Source organism: Aricia agestis, chromosome 12 (assembly GCF_905147365.1).
Source record: "Aricia agestis chromosome 12, ilAriAges1.1, whole genome shotgun sequence".
Classification (NCBI taxonomy): Eukaryota; Metazoa; Arthropoda; class Insecta; order Lepidoptera; family Lycaenidae; genus Aricia; species Aricia agestis.
The window spans coordinates 1,696,210-1,705,586 of NC_056417.1; positions in this window are offsets into that span (position 1 = coordinate 1,696,210).

Here is a 9,377-nt window from a genome sequence, read left to right on the forward strand (position 1 = left end):
TTGTTTTACAAGATGTTCATCAAAAGTTGCTGAAGAGATTCCATAAGAACCATACACTTTTTCTTGATGAAAAATAATGTTTCTTTCGTCATTGTCTATATTTTTGACCATCAACCCAGTATTTAGAGGCCTTTTCGATACAAATAAACTGAAAGTAAAACAAAACGCGCCAAAATTGATGAGACTTTTACTACTTGTTACTTTCTTCAGAAAATAAAGTACTTTTGCCCCTGAATAAATTTATGGCTTTCACTTGAGTGAATGTTCATTCGTATAAATGCTTCACTTTTCTTTGAATACAAGTTATGTTTCATTTTATGTTAAGATGCATCACCTGAATAAAAGATGCTGAATGAATGAAAATGAACCAAAAATTAACCTATAATCTAAAATAAAATGAAAAAAAAACAGAGCTTAAGACATTTTAAAACTCGCTCTACGCTGTACACAAACTTTTAATTAAAATATCAAGTCAAATGAAATAAAAATTGAATAAAATTATCAACAGAATCCACAAACTTGAGTATCTTTCAACGGCTGAATTAAATTTTTCCCAACAAAAGGAAAGAGAGTTGTTTTAATTAATACTATTTTATCAGAGTAAGCCAAACTTAAGCTGAGTTAAAACCCGGTAGCTGTTTGCACAGTTTTTAAATTGATAAACTGGTCCGGCAAACTCTGTTTTGTCATATCAAACTTTATAGAAATATGCTTGAGAGTTGAGACTCATAAGAAATTCTTCTGAGCGAGGAGTTTCAGGCCTAGATAAGCACAGAGAAAACCTGTGACGCCTCAAATGTGAAAAAAAATCTTAATTCAACAAAGAATTAAAATTATTATTAAGCAATATACCAAAAATGTGGCAATTCATGAGAAACGCGCTATTAAATAAACATACACACAGGAATCGCCGCGCACGTTAATGGAAGCCATTAAACCCACATCACACTTACATCCCCGACAAGTTTGAAGCGGTGTAAGAAACTAGGTTCAGTAGCTCTATTTTTAATGAAAAAATACCAGAAATATTATACTCGACTATATACAACAAATTTATACATGGGAGAGCCATGCTTCGGCACGAATGGGCCGGCTTGACCGGATAAATACCACGTTCTCACAGAAAACCGGCGTAAAACAGCGCTTGCGCTGTGTTTCGCCGAGTGAGTGAGTTTACCGGAGGCCCAATCCCCTAACCCCTACCCTATTCCCTTCCCTACTCTCAACTTTTCCCTTCCCTTCCCTTCCCTACCCACCCCTATTACCCTATTCCCTCTTAAAAGGCCGGCAACGTACTTGCAGCTCTTCTGATGCTGCGAGTGTCCATGGGCGACGGAAGTTGCTTTCCATCAAGTGACCCGTTTGCTCGTTTGCCCCCTTATTTCATAAAAAAAAAAAACAACATCGTCAATCTTGTATACTGTAGAGAAAAGATATTTTGTATGACAGTTCCTCTTTTTCTAATAAATTATTATTCATATTAACATAATTATCCTTTAATACAAAATAAAATAATAAATAGTGCCTAGTAAAACTAGAAGTTTCGAACTAACCATAAATAATATTAGCAAGAAATAACAGTTATTTCTTGCTGTTTATGTTACTTTTAAAAAAACATACTGATTTCAATTGGTAAAGAATGAGAACATAATTATATTATTTCTCAACCTAGATGAAGAAAGTCGCAACACCAAATTATGGTGTTTTTCTGAAACTTTATTTTTTATTTCACAACGGAACCCTAATTTTCTTCAATATTGTTATTGATTCCATCAACGTGGGGTTAATACAGGCCGTAAATATTTCACTCCCGAACACTCGCACTAGTGGTATTCCCCAGCGTCTGCTTTGATCAAGGCGCGTGCTCTGATAAAAAAAAAACCTGTTGCACTCGGGGACTGCCGCGGTAAAGCATAGCATTTTTTATCAACTTATGCAATTATAATTCGCATACGTCTAGTCACAACCACACAAACAAGTTAGACGATGCACGGCTTTCAACGCCGCACCGCTGTGTTGATCGGAGTGGGGGTGTTAGGTTTATTTTCGTTACGGTATAAAAGCTATGCAATAACTTAAAAACCCTTGCAATCCGGAAGTCCCTGGTAGAAATGAAAACAGAACGGTAGAAGACGCGCGGTAGAAAGAGAGAAGATAAAATTATTTAATATCTTACGCCACGTGGTAGGAAGATAGAGAATATCCACCGTCTTACGATTTTTCGAACAGGTCACGTTTTTTGACGAAAGTTAACAATAACACTCATATAAAAAATGCACAAATACTCTAAAGAAGTTTTCAATTCAATAAGTTCAGCCCTTATTTTACAGACGTTTATATAATTTATAGGCTCTATAACATTTTACAGCTCAGGTGACCATAACGATAACTATACCTTTATTACTGTTTTCATATCTTCATTTACTGCAGATGTGATGTGTCTTTTTCACTTTTTTTTTTTATGATACGTAGGTCCCCCATCTGTCTAGGAATCAACTTCTGTGATAGTACATTCAGTTCGATACTAATTAATCTAATTATTAACATTTTAACGGACGGGCTCAGGGACATAATTATTTTTGTGATTACTTATCTATAAGTTAATGACGATTTTGACATAATATTAAACTTCATACATTTACTGTCAAACTCTTGATTATTATTCTTTTTTTTTTTTATGAAATAAGGGGGGCAAACGAGCAAACGGGTCACCTGATGGAAAGCAACTTCCGTCGCCCATGGACACTCGCAGCATCAGAGAGCTGCAGGTGCGTTGCCGGCCTTTTAATAGGAAATAGGGTAATAGGGGAGGGTAGGGAAGGGAAGGGAATAGGGGAGGGTATGGAAGGGAATAGGGTAGGGGATTGGGCCTCCGGTAAACTCACTCACTTGGCGAAACACAGCGCAAGCGCTGTTTCACGCCGGTTTTCTGTGAGGACGTGGTATTTCTCTTCTCCGGTCGAGCCGGCCCATTCGTGCTGAAGCATGGCTCTCCCACGTGCTTATAATAATTAATAAATGCGGATGAGTAAAAAGTACTGAGACATAATTATTATATTACTTGATGGAGCCCGCTACTCCATTTGCGCCAAAATTCGTTTATTGTGCGAGAACTATATATTTTTTGGTGATGAAAAGTATCACACGTCCTTTCCCGGGATTCATAATATGTCCATGCCGAATTTCAGTAAAATCGGTTTAGCGGTTTGGGCGTGAAGAGGTAACAGACAGACAGACAGACGCACTCTCGCATTGATAATGTTAGTGTGGATTATTTTCTATACCTACCATTCTTGCATGCTGGCCAAGTTCCGTGCTCAAAGGTCCCTCGTCCCGCACCGCCGCGAATTATGCATCATTAACTAATAATGTACAGGGTGGTACATAAGATTCTCCATACTCGTCGATCTATAAAAACAATTATCGGGGGTTAAAAATGAATTTTAAATTTTGTTAGTCTCGCTACAAAGCGAGGACGGCTGAACCGATTTGGCTCATTTTAGTCTTAAAATATTCGTGAAAGTCCAGGGAATTTGGTAGCTTTATATTAATTATTATGGGGAAGACACTTTTAATAATTTTTTGCTAGCATCGATCCAAAACAACTGGACTTTGAAAGGCATAGGCGCAATAGAAAAAGCATTTTTTGAATGTCGATATCAGTCATAAAGTTAATATACCTAGCGGAATAGAGCAACAATCTCGAGCTGTCAAACGAAACCGAAATTGGTTTCACTGTGTGTAAAAATATGTGTACGTATACACTTACACAAGCATGATTGAACATTATTTCTATGAGATTAAATTGTTAACGTGCGGCACGTGCCGACTGGACGTCAAAAAAAGAGTTCTGCTGTCATGTATCACACGTCTCTTTTTACCACGCAGTGTTACTGATAGTGGCATCTCTCTTGCTCAAGCCTTTGTTTCTCTATTCCGCTAGGTATATTAACTGATTCCAGAGCCCGTTTACATTATTCCAGTAGTAATCTAGAGCTCAATTGGAAAATTTTAAACCATAGCGATGATGCTAATAAATAAAAAAATATAATCATATAAATATTTTCAAAGTATTATACTAGCAAACGTGAAACACCCTATACGAGGTGTTACAAATTATAATAGCATTAATTTATAACGCCGATAAAATCGAAATATGGTTCCCTCGGAAATGAAAATTTAACCAATACATGATTTATGCACACTACATAAAAGGATATATTTTGTTTGCACAAAATTATCAGTTTTCGCTTGAAAACATTACTATCAAATGCAATAGGGTATTCCTATTTAATATAAATCACCTTACTACATATTATATTTCCCGCCAATCCGGAGACCGTACCTTTATATTTTAGGGATCTAATCTAAATTGAAAAAAAACTTGAGAGGTGTCAAGGGACACCCGAATGGAACGAAGTTATTTCTTATGTTCAAAAAACCTGTAAACACACTCAAAAAAAATATTTAAAAAAAACGCCATCTAGTTGACGCACAGAAATACTTACTATCAACGCCCTCTGCCTCAACGCCTTCTGCCCCTAACATGCAGGTACTAATAAAAAAGTTTCAAGGTCAAATACCGTTCTTCTAGCCTTCAGATTTACGCCGAACGCGCGATAAGGAACTTCGTTCCAAATGGTAGAGTTAGGTACAGTCTCAATAAAGGACACAGGATAGTTTTATAATAAAATCTGAAATAAATGAATTTGAATTTTAATAATGGCGAATTAAAAACAGTTCCCTCGTGATAGTAGACTTTCAGTCAAAAAGTCTGTTACAAAAATATCCATTCTAATATAATAAAATATGCAAAAATGTGTTTATCTGTTACGTCTTCGAAACGATTTTGCTGAAATGAAGATAATTTTAGTCCTGGGAAATGACATAGGATACTTTTTATTCCGGTAAAAATGTACGGTTCTCACGCGATAAATGAATTTTGGCACATTGGTGCTGCGGGTGTAATCAGCGGGGCTAAAATGGTCGCTTTGAAGAATCATAATATGAATCATATCATCATTCATTTTTCAAAAATTAAAAATGCAACTCTGCTTGCAATTCATTTTTGCAAGCAGAGTTGCATTTTTAATTTTTGAAAAATACTGTTTTGACACTGAAGTACTGATTTGACATTTGTCAGTTTGACAGTTTTAACAATTCATTTGCTGAATTGATTGAGAGGAATTGCTAAATGTGACCATTTTTTAGCAGGTCTAGTACATAATATACACGAAAAATATAAACTTTTTTCTATCACAGTGGGGTCAAAAATCTACAAAATATACACCACGCTTTACCAGGGGGAGATATGAACTCCCCCTAAACCAGACCCCCCCCGAGTCTTAACTCTTGAAGCTTTTTCTTTATACCTGCTTAGGGATTTATATTCATAACTTTTGAGAGCGAAAAAATATAAAGTTTTTGTATGTATCATAGCGAGCAAGTTTTACGTTGGTTTTTAGAGTTCCGTACCCAAAGGATAAAAACGGGACCCTATTACTGAGACTTCGATGTCTGTCTATCCGTCTGACTGTCCGTCTGGCTGTCCATCTCCAGGCTGTATCTCAAGAACCGCTATAGCTAGGTTTTTTGAAATTTTCACAGTTTGTGTATATATGTTGCCGCTATATCAACAAATACTAAAAACAAAATTAATTAAATATTTAAGGGGGGCTCCCATACAACAAACGTATTTTTTTTGCTATTTTTTGCTCGATATCAATAATGGTAATAGGAAGCCACTTGAAATATTCACAGAATACTCAGTTTTATTTATACTTTAATAATTAATAATAAAATTTTAATAAAATAAATAATTAAGATGGGCTCTCATACAAAAACTAATTTTTACCCATTTTTCCTCTATAATGGTACGGAACCCTTCGTGCGCGAGTCCAACTCGCATTTTTTGCTTTCATATTCACTATACAATACTAGCTTTAGCGCGCGGCTTCAAACACGTTTTAAAGAGGTCTTACCTTACCGATTGAAAATAGCGTCCCTTGCGTTATACTCTTTAACATTAAAATCGGTGTAGTTAATGACCGTCCCAGGTAAATAGCATTTACTAAAAAGTAAATGTAAGATTTTGTAATACTAGTTGACCTGAATTCAGTATCATAAATTCAGCAAGTTATATTTAGGGTCCTAAAACAGGCCCCTAAATTCAGGCAACTAAATTTAGGATCCTAACGTTAGGATCCTAAATCTGGATCATAAATTCAGGCACCTAAGTTTAGGATTCTGAATAATTCAGATTCCTAAGTTCAGGATCCTACATTCAGGATTTCAAACAGGAGTTTAAATGTAGGATCCTAAATCTGGATCAAAAATTCAGTATCCTTAATTCAGGGATGTCTGAATTGAGTGTAAATTCATAACAGATTTTAGGATCATAGAAAATCTAGGAACCTTTTCGGGAAGCTAAATAGGTCGCCCAAATTTAGTTGTCTATGAGCAAGAGTGGACTATTTCAAGCCCTCAAAACCCCTTTTGACAAACAAAAAAGACTTTGGTATTTACAATGTAGTGATGATAGTAGTAAAGTTAATAGACACAATAATAAGAGTAGATCTGTTTTATTACTAAAATAGAACGCTGGAGAAAATTCCAGAAGCCATCCAGACGGGTACCAATTAACTGAGCGAATGTAACTGGAAGTTTGCATATTCCTTGTTTAGCTCCAATCTTGCAGAATTTCGATATTGCAAAATGCGGACTCGCTCTAGCTGCTAATGTCAGAGCCTTTAGCCAAATTGGCTACGATAGTTTCGATAGCGAAGGGCGAAATAAGCTGGCGATGCTTTAAACTGGAACTCTAAATCATTTGCAAATCAAAATTGTTTCAGCATTTGAGCCACTTGAACTAAGAAACAAAAATAAATCGGCCACGCGAGCTGAACTCGCGCACGAAGGGTTCCGTACGTCGTAGAACAAAAATAGGCGAAAAATTGTTTTGAATGTATAACCCTTAAAATATTACAATAATTATTATTTTTAAACAAAAAATTTAAACCGACTTCCATAGTAAACTGCCTCTAAAAAGTATGAAATAATAATTCTTACTCTATTTAAGTGCCCTTTATAGGATTGGCCTAAATATCTTTACTCAATCTTTATCACTTTGAAGTCGGTATGTAGCTATGTCAAGAATCGCAGAAATTTTAGGAGCTGGTATCGACTTCAAAATTATAAAGATTGAGTAAAGATATAGTTGAGGCTTAGGCCAATCCTATAAAGGGCACTTAAATAGAGTAAAAATTATTATTTCATACTTTTTAGAGGCAGTTTACTATGGAAGTCGGTTTAAATTTTTTGTTTAAAAATAATTGTTTATCTCTTTTTAGCTATCTCCATTAAGCATATTATTACGTAGTCACTGGTGGATTTTATTTTATATTCTACTAGCTGTCCCGGCAAATTTGCCATAAAATGATTTTCTCTGTTTTCCTGTTTTTTTCTAAAAGTTTTTTCAGAATTTTTTTTCTACAGACCTCACGGAGCCCAAGACGTTTCCAACGAATGCAAAACCGTGGCAATCGGTTCGTGCGTTCTGGAGTTATAGCGTCACGAAGGAAAGCCCGACTTATTTTTATATATGAGACTAGCTGTTGCGCAACTACGTCCGCGTTAGCATAGTATAATAACGGAGATGGATAAATTTGTCCTTTTTATAGTCCCATTATGTAATAAGCAACATTTGCAGAATGTGGGGGGGGGGGATCTTGGTGGGGCTGCGCCCCCCCAAATAATGCGGGGGGTAAGGTCAGCACTAACGACGTGACAGCATTTACAAGAAGAAGGGGAGGGGGTTGGGGGGGCTCAGCCCCCCCAAGTTCAGCCTAGGGCGAAGCGAAGATATACACTGGTGCAAAATGTTACTTTTTGAAAGCGTAATCCTTCAGAAAAAGTTTAAATCACTAGATATTTCCATATAAATTGCAAGGAGTCATCTCGATTCCTCATGGATTGCATCATCAGATCACCACTTTGGTGACCATGGTACCAAATCACGGCTGTATCCTATACAACAACAAAAGAATTTTGAAAATCGGTCCACAAACGGCGGAGATATCTGCGAACAAACATAAAAAAAGAACATATATACGGTCGAATTGAGTAACCTTCTCCTTTTTGGAAGTCGGTTGAAAACAATTTATTTAATTTTAATCTTATCATTAATCTATATATTAAAACGCAAGCGAAAAACTTTGTATCCCTTTTGACAAAAAATGCGGAATCGTAGGTGAATGAAATTTTGCACAGTTATAGTTTATATGGTGAAGGAGTGCATCGAGCTAATATTATTTTGAAATAATGCTTTTATCACACATTTTTTTAACAAATAAAACATTACACATACTACAAGAGTGACAAACCTATACATACGAATTATACTCTTTTATTTATGGTTGAAGTCTGTTGACAACAAGTTGACAAATTGAAAATGGATTATAATTTATAGGTTTTTTTCACAGACTTAAGTTTTTTTATTGAACCTTAGATATGTATTATTAGACAATGCTTACACGGCCAGTCGGAGATCCGCTGAGTCCCTGAGAGTAGAGTTGAAAATATATGATAAAGTCAATATTTTTTACAAAATATAGGTAGTAGTCCTAATGTCGTTGGAACTAATGTCGAACTTCGACCATTGGGCGATCTCTAGTTCTAATTAAATGAAAAATATAAGCAGTATTTTGTGAATATTTCAATTTGCCATTATGCCATTAATAATTACGGGCTAAAGGGGCCAAAAAATGACTTTTACTACATGGGAGAGTATTAGTAAATTCCCTCTTCCCTTCCCCCTTCAAATCCCTTAAATATTATTTTTATTTTGGTTTTAGTATTTGTTGATATAGCGGCAACAGAAATACACAATCTGTAGTTTCGTGAGCGGTAACTAAGCGGTACTTGAGATACGGCTTGATGACAGACAGACCGACAGACAGCGAAGTCTTAGGCGGTACTTACTAGGGTCCCGTTTTATTATTTGGGTACGAAACGGGATAAGTATCTTTAACACAAAGTAAACGATTATATTCAGATTTCAGATATAAAGTTATATACAAAGTCTATATTATTTTAGTACAAACACTGTTTGGCACATTATCCTCCCGTGTCCCGTGTGACATCGGAAGACATCAGACCCGCTCGTGAGATAACCAAAATATGTATATTCACTATTCAGTAATCTTGTATACAAACTATGGATTTGTACCATAAAGTTAATATACCTAGCGGAAAAGAGCAACAATCTCGAGATGTCAAATGAAACCGAAATTGGTTTACATCTCTGTGTGAAAATATGTGTACGTATACATTTACACAAGCATTGAACATTATTAATTCTATGAGATTAAATTGTCAAC